The sequence below is a fragment of the Chiloscyllium punctatum genome, chromosome 35, assembly GCF_047496795.1.
Source record: "Chiloscyllium punctatum isolate Juve2018m chromosome 35, sChiPun1.3, whole genome shotgun sequence".
Classification (NCBI taxonomy): Eukaryota; Metazoa; Chordata; class Chondrichthyes; order Orectolobiformes; family Hemiscylliidae; genus Chiloscyllium; species Chiloscyllium punctatum.
The window spans coordinates 9,494,515-9,507,918 of record NC_092773.1 but is presented as its reverse complement, the minus strand read 5'-3'; positions in this window follow the sequence as shown (position 1 = coordinate 9,507,918).

Sequence of the window (13,404 nt, the reverse complement as noted above, 5' to 3'; positions counted from 1 at the left end):
GCATCAAGTCTAATCATCAAAGTTTGACACTTAAAATTTAAAAGATCAAAAATCTCAACTTGAAGTCCATGGTGCCTTCATTTTTAATGTCAGTGTTGACAATCACTTGGAAGAGAATGAGCTGTTTCTCTCTGTATCTCAACTGCTTTGTGACTCCACTATTTTGTGTTGTGATGTCAGATTTCCAGCATCTGCAGACTATTTTACTGATGCGATGTGTGCCATGCCCTCTCCAGTCCCCCTTGTTACCCTCTACGTGAGCCATTCTATTTCTCAAGGTCAACGATAAATACTTGGCATGGCCTTGGGATATGTTGAGCTGTATTGGGTCAGAGGGGTTAAAGTTATATGTGATGAGTATTAATGCAATGACTTCAAGTCTTTTTAAGTCCACCATATAAAATTTTCCAAAGTAGGTCAACCTGGAGTCAGTTACCTGATGTCAGAAGACCATGATAAATGGGAGCAGTCTCAGCCAATTGGCCCTTCTAGTGTCCTGCACTTTTTAATACAATCATGGCTGATCCCACACTCCTCATGCCCACTTCCTTGCCCCTTCCCCATGACTCTTGATTCCCAGACTGATCGAGAATCTCTCTGTGTCAGCCTTACATACAGGCTCTACTTCCACAGCATTGGACAGCCTGGTGGCTCAGTAGTTAGCACCAGGGTCCCAAGTTCGATTCCAGCCTCAGGTGACTGTCTGTGTGAAGTTTGCACGTTCTCCCTGTGTCTGCGTGGGTTTCCTCCCACAGTCCAAAGATGTGAGGGTCAGGTGAATTGGCCACACTAAATTGCCCCTAGTGTTCGATGCATTAGTCAGCGGGAAATGGGTGTGGGTGGGTTACTCTTCGGAGGGTCGGTGTGGACTGGTTGGGCCAAAGGGACTGTTTCCACATTGTCGGGAATCTAATCTAATTACAGCTCTCTGTGGCAAGGAGATTCAAAGACTCTCAACCGTCAAACAGAAGAAATTCCTCCTCAGCTCAGACTTAGACCAGCACCCCTTTATTCTGAGACCATGCGCTCTGTTCCTAGGCTGTCCCATGGAAACAACCCTGTCAACCCCGTTCAGAATCCTTTAATGTTTCAATGAGATATGCTCTCATTCTTCCAAGCTCCAGTGAGTAGATTCCCTTTGATGAGACATTCCCTCCATCCCGGGGACCATCCCAGTGAAGCTTCCCTGAACTGCCTCCAAGGAAATGATATTTTTTCCTTAAATCAGGGGGACCAGAACTGCTCACAGTATTCCAGATGCGGCCTCACCAGCCCCTTGTACGGTTTCTGTAAGACTTCCCTCTTAGACTCCAACCCCCTTAAAGTAAGGGCCAACATCCCATTAGCCCTTCCTGATTACCTGCTACCCCTGTGTGCTTGCTTTCCGTGTTTCGTACAAGTCACCCAGAGTCCATTTGTGTTACAGCTTTCTGCAGGTTTGCTCCATTTAAAGAGTCATAGCAATTTACAGGACGGAAACAAACCCTTCGGTCCAACTCGTCCATGCCAACCAGATGTCCTAACCTAATCTGGTCCCATTTGCCTGCATTAGGCCCACATCCCTCCAGACACTTCCATTCATATACCCATCCAGATGCCTTTTCAATGTTGTCATTGTAGCAACCTCTACCACTTCCTCTGGCAGCTCGTTCCATACACATACCACCCTCTGCGTGAAAATGTTGCCCCTTAGGTCCCTTTTATATCTTTCCCTTCTCACCCTAAACCTGTACCCTCTAGTTCTGGACTCCCACACCCCATGGAATAGACAATAGACAATAGGTGCAGGAGTAGGCCATTCTGCCCTTCGAGCTTGCACCACCATTCAGTATGATCATGGCTGATCATCCTTAATCAGTATCCTGTTCCTGCCTTATCTCCATAATCCTTGATTCCACTATCTTTGAGAGCTCTATCCAACTCTTTCTTAAATGAATCCAGAGACTGGGCCTCCACTGCCCTCTGGGGCAGAGCATTCCACACAGCCACCACTCTCTGGGTGAAGAGGTTTCTCCTCATCTCTGTCCTAAATGGTCTTTTTACCATTTTTAAGCTGTGTCCTCTGGTTCGGCACTCACCCATCAGCGGAAACATGTTTCCTGCCTCCAGAGTGTCCAATCCTTTAATAATCTTTTATATCTCAATCAGATCCCCTCTCAGTCTTCTAAACTCAAGGGTATACAAGCCCAGTCGCTCCAGTCTTTCAGCGTAAGGTAGTCCCGCCATTCCAGGAATTGACTTCGTGAACCTACGCTGCACTCCCTCAATAGCCAGAATGTCTTTCCTCAAATTTGGAGACCAGAACTGCACACAGTACTTCAGGTGTGGTCTCACCAGGGCCCTGTACAGCTGCAGAAGAACCTCTTTGCTTCTATCCTCAATCCCTCTTGTTATGAAGGCCAGCATGCTATTAGCCTTCTTCACTACCTCCTGTACCTGCATGCTTACCTTCATTAACTGGTGTAAAGAACACCCAGATCTCTTTGTATTGCCCCTTTACCTAAATTGATTCCATTTAGGTAGTAATCTGCCTTCCTGTTCTTGCCACCAAAGTGGATAACCATACATTTATCCACAGTAACCTGCATCTGCCATGCATCTGACCACTCACCTAACCTGTCCAGGTCACCCTGTAATCTCCTAACATCCTCCTCACATTTCACCCTGTCACCCAGCTTAGTATCATCAGCAAATTTGCTAATGTTATTACTAATACCATCTTCTATATTATTAATATATATTGTAAAAAGTACCTTGTCTATTTATCCTCTCCATGCCCGTCATTATTTTATAAACCTCTATAAGGTCACCCCTCAGCCTCTGACGCTCCAGGGAAAACAGCCCCAGCCTGTTCAGCCTCTCCCTATAGCTCAAATCCTCCAACCCTGGCAACGTCCTTGTAAATCTTTTCTTAACCCTTTCAAGTTTCACAACATCTTTCCGATAGGAAGGAGACCAGAATTGCAACAAGGTTCGAAAAGTGGCTGAACCAATGTCCTGTACAGCTGCAACACGACCTCCTGACCCCTGTCCTCAGTGCTGTGACCAACTGTTGGGAATGAAATGAATTATGAAGTGGTTGACTCGCTCGTAGCAGTCCAATTTAGAGGAACAATGAATTGCACCACACGAAGCTTGAGTTATTGACTGTTTATTCGTGAGCTCACAGGGAGAGTCAGCTCAACCTAATGGTCACAAGTCACTCCGATGAGATACAGAGAGTTGTGTGATTATCTGGGTTACAATCATTTAACATTTAGCAAACTGTTAATTGCAGGATAATGGGCAAATAGGCACTGTGCCCCGTCACTAGCCTCAGTCACGTAGTTTCTGGACAGTATTGGTTGGTGGGTGATAAGCAAATGTTAATATTACAATAGACTCTTGTAAAAGAAGAGCACTCCCATGCTGGGAAAGAGTTCTCGATCAGATATTAGTACAGCTGCAAGGTCAACCCCCTCACTGAGCCTGGGAACATACAAACTTTACAAACAGACACTCATATGAGATTTAGAATGCACTCCAGGCTTGTAATATGTGACAAGATGGCTGGTTTTGTTACAACAAATCTCCCATACTAATAAAAGAACCATACCAAACGCCTTCTTCACTATCCTATCTACCTGCGACTCCACTTTCAAGGAGCTATCTACCTGCACTCCAAGGTCTCTTTGTTCAGCAACACTCCCCAGGACCTTAACATAAAGTGTATAAGTCGAACACAGACCATTATAGAGTAGTACAGGCCCTTCGGCCCTCGATGTTGCACCAACCTGTGAAACCAATCTGAGGCCCATCTAACCAACACTATTCCATTTTCATCCATATGTTTATCCAATGACCATTTAAATGCCCTTAAAGTTGGCGAGTCTACTACTGTTGCAGGCAGGGCGTTTCACGCTCCTATTACTCTCTGAGTAAAGAACCTACCTCTCTGTCCTACATCTATCACCCCTCAATTTAAAGCTATGTCCCACATCTCGCCATCACCATCAGAGGAAAAAGGCTCTCCCTGTCCATCCGATCTAACCCTCTCATTATCTTACATGTCTCAATTTAGCCACCTCTCAACCTTCTTCTCTCTAATGAAAACAGCCTCAAGTCCCTCAGCCTTTCCTCGTAAGACTTTCCCTCCATACCAGGCAACATCCTAGTAAATCTCCTCTGCACCCTTTCCAATGCTTCCACATCCTTTCAATAATGCAGTGACCAGAACTGTACACAATACTCCAAGTGCGGCCGCAGCAGAGTTTTGTAAACCTGCAGCATGACCTCATGGTTCCGGAACTCGAGAAAAGCCAACACATTGTATGCCTTCTTCACAACCCTATCAACTTGAGTGGCAACTTTCAAGGATCTCTCTCTGCTCATTTCCACTACCAAGAATCTTACCATTTGCCCAGTACTCTGCATTCCTGTTTCTCCTTCCAAAATGAATCACCTCACATTTTTCCACATTAAACTCCATTTGCCAACTCTCAGCCCAGCTCTGCAGCTTATCCATGTCCCTCTGTACCCTGCAACATCCTTCATCACTACCTACAACTCCACCGACCTTAGTGTCATCCATAAATTTACTAACCCAAACTTCTATGCCCTCATTCAGGTCACTTATAAAAATGACAAACAGCACTGGACTCAAAACAGATCCTTGCGGTACAGCACCAGTGACTGAATTTCAAGATGAATATTTCCCATCAACCACCACCCTGTGTCTTCTTTCAGCTAGCCAATTTCTGATCCAAACCACTAAATCACCCTCAATCCCATCCCATTTTTTGCAATAGCCTACCGTGAGAAACCTTATCAAATGCCTTACTGAAATCCATACACACCACATCAACCGTTTTACCCTCATTCACCTGTTTGGTCACCTTCTCAAAGAACTCAATAAGGTTTGTGAGGTACCATCTACCCTTCACAAAACCCTGTTGACTATCTTGAATCAACTTATTCCTTTCTAAATGATTATAAATCCTTTCCTTTTTTAACTCTTTCCAACACTTTACCCACAACCAAAGTAAGGCTCTTTGGTCTCCAATTACCAGGGTTGTCTCTACTCCACTTCTTGAACAAGGGAACAACATTTGCTATCTTCAGTCTTCTGGGGCTATTCCTCTAGACAATGATGATTTAAAGATCAACGCCAAAGGCTTGGCAATCCCCTCCCTGGCTTCCCAGAGAATCCTAGGATACATCCCATTCGGCCCAGGGGACCTATCTATTTTTACACATCCCACAATTGCTTACACCTCCTCCTTGTGAACCTCAATCCCATCTCGTCTTGTAGCCTGTATCTCAATATTCACTTTGACTTTCTAGTGTTAAGTCGTGCTAAGATTTGCTTTCCCAAAATGAAGCACCTCGCATTTATCTAAATTAAACTCCATCTGCCACTTCTCAGCCCATTGGCCCAGCTGATCAAAATCCCATTGTGATTTGAGGCAACCCTCTTCGCTGTCCACAACACCTCCAATTTTGGTGTCATCTGCAAATTTACTAACTTTCCCTCCTATGTTTACATCCAAATCATTTATATAAATGTTGAAAAGTAGAGGACCCAGCATTGATCCTTGTGGCACTCCACTGGTCACAGGCCTCCAGTCTGAAAAACAACCCTCCACCACCACCCTCTGTCTTCGACCTTCGCGCTAATTCTGTATCCAAATGGCTAGCTCTGCCTGTATTCAATGAGATCTAATCTTGCTAACCAGCCTCCCATGGGGAATCTTGTCAAACACATTCCTGGTCCATATAGATCACATCTACCACTCTGCCCTCATCAATCATCTTTTTAACTTCTTCAAAAAATTCAATCAAGTTTGCGAGACATGATTTCCCACACATAAAGCCATGTTGACTATCCCTAATCAGTCCTTGCCTTTCAAAACATGTGTAAATCGTGTCCCTCAGGATTCCCTCCAAAAACTTGCCCACCACCGATGTCAGGCTCACCGGTCTATAGTTCCCTGGCTTGTCCTTACCACCCTTCTTAAACAGTGGCACCACGTTGGCCAACCTCCAGTCTTCCGGCACCTCACCTGTGACTATCGATGATACAAATATCTCAGCAAGAGGCCCAGCAATCACTTCTCTAGCTTCCCACAGAGTTCTAGGGTACACCTGATCAGGTCCTGGGGGATTTATCCACTTTTATGTGTATCAAAACATGCAGCACCTCTTCCTCTGTAATCTGGACATTTTTCAAGATGTCACCATCTATTTCCCTACAGTCTATATCTTCCATGTCCTTTTCCACAGTAAATACTGATACAAAATACTCGTTTAGTAACTCCCCCCATTTTCTGCGGCTCCACACAAAGGCCACCTTGCTGATCTTTGAGGAGCCCTATTCTCTTCTGAGTTGACCTTTTGTCCTTAATTTGTAAAAACCTTTGGAATCTCCTTAACCCTATTTGCCAAAGCTATCCCATGTCCCCCCCTTTTTGCCCTCCTGATTTCCCTCTTAAGTATATCCCTACTTTCTTTATACTCTTCTAAGGATTCACTCGATCCATCCTGTCTATTCCTGACATATGCTTCCTTCTTTTTCTTAACCAAACCCTCAATTTCTTTAGTCATCCAGCATTCCCTACACCTACCAGCCTTCCCTTTCACCCTAACAGGAATATACTGTCTCTGGACTCCTGTTATCTCATTTCTGAAGGCTTCCTATTTTCCAGCTGTCCCTTTACCTGTGAACATCTGCTCCGGATCAGCTTTCGAAAGTTCTTGCCTAATACCGTCAAAATTGGCCTTTCTCCAATTTAGAACTTCAACTTTTAGATCTGGTCTATCCTTTTCCATCACTACTTTAAAACTGATAGAATTACGGTCGCTGGCCCCAAAGTGCTCCCCCACTGACACCTCAGTCACCTGCCCTGCCTTATTTCCCAAGAGTAGGTCAGGTTTTGCACCTTCTCTGGTGGGTATATCCATACACTGAATCAGAAAATTTTCTTATACACACTTAACAAATTCCTCTCCATCTCAAACCTGAACACTATGGCAGTCCCAGTCTATGTTTGGAAAGTTAAAATCCCCTACCAAAACCACTCTATTATTCTTACAGATAACTGAGATCTCCTTTCAAGTTTGTTTCTCAATTTCCCTCTGACTATTAGGAACCGTCCCATGTTCCTAACCATGCCCTGAGTTCATGCCTTCCCTGTTAGGCCCCTTGCACTGAAATAAATGCAGTTTAATTTATCAGTCCTACCTCGTTCTCTACTTTGTCCCTGCCTGCCCTGACTGTTTGACTCGCTCCTTTTCCTAACTGTACCAGTCTTAGATTGATCCCTTTCCTCACTATCTCCCTGGGTCCCACCTCCGCACCCACCCCCAAGAAGAGATTCCAATGATCCAAAAATGTGAATCCTTCTCCCCCGCTCCAGCTGCTCAGCCATGCATTCATCTGCTCTATCCTCCTATTCCTGCCCTCACTAGCTCATACTGAAGATGTGGATCCCAGATGGGACCTCTTGGCTTCGAGATCAGTCAAGAGAATCAATGGAATGCGGTCTGTATAAAGCAAGGTTTCCAATTTAATGCCGGCAGTTCAAGGTTCGTCAGAGTGGTCAGTTAATGTCTTATGATCCATTTTATGAAGACTTCATTGTCTGCTTTACCTTATAATTCAGCCAGCTCAGCAAAGCAGGAATACAGCCTTCAATCACTTTTGCACAGTATTAATCCCAAAACCATTTTGTTCAGTTGTATTAAAAATCCATTATGTTACTAATAAAAGCTTGCATCGATTTGTTGCTCCTGACAATAGCTTAAATCCCGTGTGTGTGTGAGACCACCATCAGAGCAGCCATGATCTTGGAGTGGTTGGTGGGGGAGACTTGAGGGCCTGAATGGTGGAAGACTTGCCCTTCTTTATCAGACCAAGGGGCTGCCCTGTTAAAGGGAGAGGAGAGTTGTCAGGATCTGGAGTGCATGGCTGGGGAGGTTGGTGAGGCAGGAAACTCACAACCTTTAAAAAAATACTTGGATCAGCTCTTGGGGTGTCATATCGTCTAAGGGTACGGGCTCAGTGTGGGGAAGTGGGACGAGTGTAGATGGAAGTGTGTCTTTGGCAGGACACACTAGATGGGCCAAAGGGCTTCTTCTGGATTGTATGATTCCGAGTCAACTCAGCTGCCCATCGACAAGGATAATCAGAATGGAGAAACTGTTCAGGGAGGGAAAAATGGTGTCCCTTTTAATTCCCGATCCTGGGGGGGTCACAGAGCACTCAGAGAATTGTTTCCACAGCAACATCACAGGGACAGACAATGGGTGAGCTCCAGAGAGGATACACTCTGATCTAATATTCTAGGGGTAAGCACACTCACTCTGCACCTGTCCTACTTCACCTGGAGCTTGCTGGGGTTCGATCCCATCACATCTTCCATCTCACTGCGTCTCACATCTTCTCCAGCAGCCTCCTCATTGCCCAGGATCTGAAACAGGTCTGACATATGCGCGCACGCACACACGGACACACACGAACACACACGCGCACACACGCGCACACACACACACGGACACACACGGACACATAGACACAGACACACACGGACACACTCACATACACACGCGCGCGCGCGCACACACACGGACACACATGCACACATACAGACACACACGAACACACACATGGACACCCACGGACACACACACACACACACACACACATTGACACACGCACACACACGGACACACACGAACACACACACACACACACACACACAGACACACACACGTATACATGGACACACGCGCACACACACAGACACACGTACACACACACGCACACACACAGACACACACACGTGGACACATACATGGACACACACAGACAGACACACACGGACACACACACACGGACACACACACACACATATGGATACATATGGACACACACACACGGAAACACACACACACACGGACAGACACAGACACACACACAGACACACGGACACACATGGACATACACACATGGACACACACACACAAATGGACACACACACACACACACACACGGACACACACACACACACGGACACACACACACACGCGGACACACACACGGACACATACACACACAATTGTCAGTTATTAATCCACAGTGTCCAGATCACCAACTCCTTCCCCAGTATTCCCCATGCTCACATCCCTCTGAACAACCAAAAGCTGATTCAGCCTCCTCTCACTCTCCAAGGTTCCTCCTTCATCCACAGTACCTGAGGACAGAGAGAGAGAGAGAGGGAGAGACAGAGGAGTGAAGTCTTCCTGTGCCTTTGGCTTTCCATGCAGGCACTTTGCCCCCACCCCTTCAGCCTTGCTTCAGCCTTGAACAGACCCACAATGAAAGGTACGGTTTGTACCTTGGAGGTTTGACGGGGTCCCAACAGGGCGAATCTAATTCTGTCGACTTACCCTCAGCACATACACCAAACAGCAAGGGGAGCCAACCTCTCAGGACAAGACCTGAGATGGCAATAAATTCTGGGAGGAACTTTTGGGGGAGTTCACGAATACTGTGGGTTTGTGGGTCCCGCAGTAGGCGATGGGAGGGTCAGAGGGAAACAGTGAGTGAGGAGAACTGAAGTTGTGCAGATGGGCTGGATGATGCCGGACCCTCCCACATTGTCACAGGGCCAGGGGAGCTGTGAGGTCAGGCCCAACTCACACGTCCCAGGGCGAGAGTCTGGGGATCTAAGCAGACACTGGGAATCTGCGGTGTTCCTGGATCCGGAGCCTCAGGGTGGGGAGAGAGGAGTTCTCTGAACCGGTGGGAGATGGGTGCACAGTCCTCACTGCAGTTGGACATGGAAGGGTTGGAGGACAGTAAACAGGTCAGGAGGTGAGAATGGAATAGGTTTGAGCAGAGGCGGGGGTGCAGTGACTGCAACTATGCAGTGAAAGTACAACAGTGTTATTGTGTTGCACGGAGATCTGTTTTCGGGGCTTTCCTGCATGGCTTTTAAGTGCCTGAAAGGAACATCACCTTGTCCCACATACACTTGCTGTCAGTGCTGACATTGAGGCTCCTGTAGCCTTCAGCCTGTCACCATTTATCAATCGATTACCTCACAGCCAAGGGCAGGCTGATAACCCAATTGTACCGTCAGATCAGGAGATTAATGTACAAGCCTCTCAATGAACCCTGTGAGGGGTCAGACCAAGCTCTTGGCTTGTTTCTCCTGGCGTTAGCACAGCAACGTGTCCCGGTTCAGACAGCAACCCACTCTTGGCCTGGACAGACTGACTTCCTGGCCCTAAACTTTGGGAATTCATTTCATAAGCCCCTCTCAAACTTTACGATGCTCTCATCACCTCTGCTGCCAGAGCTTTTCAGCAGGGGTTAGAGACAGCCTATGGGGCCTCGGGGTTGGGGGGGGGGGGGGGGGGCGTGGTGGGGGTGGTCAAAGGGTATGGAGAAGAAGGAGGAAGAGGCTACAGAGAGGAGTCAAGATGATACTGAATGGTGGAGCAGGCCAGAAGGGCTGAATGGCCTCCCACAGCTCCTATTTTCCATGTTTTAATGTCCCTCAAAAAAGCTTGTTTCGATAGATTGAAGAGAAGTCCCTCAAGAAGGTGCTGTTAAGAACAGAGTCAATTTCTGAATCCATAAAGAAGGGAGCACCCTTCATATTCATGCATCCTGAGATAACTTCAGGACAACTTTTATCAAAGGTCCAACAGGAACAGTGCAGCGCTGTTCCCAAACTCTGAGAGCGGGGCAAAGTCAGAGAGGTGTTTGAGGTGCCGGGGGCCTGGGGTGGGGGGCGGGGGGGGGAGGGGGAAAGGCATTTCAGCGCTAGGCATGACAATGCTGTACACTGTTATGGAAAAGACTGTCAGAAAAAAAGAGGGGTTTTGGTTCAAGAAAGGGCAGATATTATGAGGACAAGGCAAGATCGGGCTAAAGGAGACTGGGAGCAATAACTTATGGGTAAATGTACCAGGATGGCAGCATTCAGCATAAAGGACAGACTCAATATGGTGCCTTCTGGGTGAAATGTAGGAGCGAGAAGCCCAGATAACCCCGAGGAATATTCAGGACTGGACAAGAAGGAAAGAGAGGCTTTTAACAGTTACAAAGGGAATAAATCCATGGAGATCCTGGTGGACGAGAGAAAGTGCAGGGAAATCCTAAGAAAACAGTTAGGAGAGTCCAAGGATGTGTAGGCTAGATGGGTTAGCCATGGGAACTACAGGGTGGGCAATAACACCTCCTCCACGATAATCCTTAATAGCAGTGCCCCGCAAGAGTGCCTACTCAGCCCCTTACAATACTCCTTATCCACTCACAACTCTGTGGCCAAATTCAGCTTCAAATTTGCTTATGACACCACTGTGGTGGGTTGGACCTCAAATAACACTGAGACAGAGGGCAGGAAAGAGATGAACAGCTTACTGGCGTGCTGTAAAGACAACAATCTCTTCCTTAATATCAGCGCAATGAAGGAGCTGGTCAACAACTTCCGGAACCAGAGTGAAGCATGTGGCCCTGTTTGTGTCAGTCGTGCTGTGGTGGAGTTGGTCAAGAGCTTCAAGTTCGAAGGCGTAAACTCCACCAACAACCCCTCCTGCACCATTGACATCGGGGCCACAGGCAAAAAAGCATCTACTTCCTCAGAAGGCTCAGGAAAGTTCACATGTCCACGATGACTCTGACCAATTTTTGGTATACCGTAGAAAGCTCCCTGTCTGGATCCATCAGAGTTTTAGTGCGGCAACTGCCCCTGCCCAAGACTGCAAGAAATTACAGAGAATCGTGAATGCAGCACAGTCCGTAAGGAAAGTCAGCCCTCCTCCCCACTTCCCCACTGCCTCAGGAAAGCAGCCGACATCATCGGATAGCCCTCCCACTCCAGACACACTCTCTTCCACCGTGCAGAAGGTACAAGTGTTTGAAAACACTTACCAACAGATTGCAGCTTCTTTCCCTCTGTTAACAGACTGATGAACGGACCTCTCATGTATTAGACCTGTCTTTGCACCTTCTCTGTAGCTGTGACAGTATATTCTACATTCTGCTCTGTTACCCTGATGCACTTATGCAAGGTATGATTTGTTTGGATAGCACACAAAACAATACTTTTCACTGTACCTCGGTACATGTGACAATAATCCATCAAGTCAAATACGTACAAATATGATTGAATTCTTTCAGGAGGTGACGAGATGTATAGAGGAGGACAGTGCAGTCAATGTAGTATTACAGGTCGTTCTCAGGTACGCATGTTTTTACAGCGTGATTTGACTACAGTATCGCTGAGGAATTAAGGAACGGGAGTTTGGAGAACGTTCACCTGTGTTCGCAATAGTGCAGTTCCAGCTGGCATGGTTTCATGTGCTTTGTTCTGCGTACGCACGATGTCAGCTACAGACAGAGCGACTTTCTGAGAGTTTACAGTGAGCAACCTCCTGTGAAAGGTGCAGCCTATCTCTTTTTTGAAGAAAATGCAAGGGCATAGTGACGAGAATGTGAGCAGGAAGGGTCCTGGGGATGAAATTACAGGTGGTTCAGCCAAAGTAAAGGCTATAACACTGAAAGAGAAGCTGAATATTACAAAGTGTTTTGAGGGGAAGAGGAGGATCTGTGATGGAGCTTGTTGAAAAGGAATGAGGGAGTCTACCTTACACACCATGATGAGCCTGTGTCCCTGCATTAACAATACTTTTTAAATGTACTGTGCTAGATTTCCTTTTGTTTCATTGATAAATATGGTATATACCTTCATTCAGACTGGGTGATACGCTGTGTTAGACTTTTGGGAGATTTTTGAGCGAGCGTGAGTGATATTTTTGACTGCTCTGCCCCTAACACCACTTTCCCCATTGGCTTCATTATTTCGATGAAGTGATTTTGTATTCAGTGAGGTTTCACTGGAACCCAACTACGGCGTTGTAGGACAACTGCCTATAGATTCACTGCCCCTGCCCCCACGCTCTGCTCCTGTGTCAATTCCCCTTGTTTCACAAATATCAAGGGGACTTGGTAACAATTTTCAAAGGAGGCCTGTTCAACCAAGAGACACAAAGAATCCCTCGGTGTGGAAGCTGATAACATTCTTTGCAGCTCCAGTCCTGGAAGATAAACAGTCCAGCTGACCCTGCAGTGTTCCTGAGAAACGGGTGGGAGAGGAGAGAGAATTGGCTACAGTTCCAAAAACTCCTTTGTGCAGCCGAGTTGTATCTTGAAAACGTTTGACGCCAAAGCTGCTTACTTTGTGGCCAGCGTTGAGATAACTGAGGGGTGGGAGGGGGGGGCTTCAGTGATAGCGGCCCCTGGGCCATGATTCTGAAGCTGAATAACAGGGACTGAGGCATTCCACACCAAGTTCGCTCTCCAAGAGCGACAGCACTTACTCAAGGACTGCACACCACTGTTGCTGAGCGAAACCC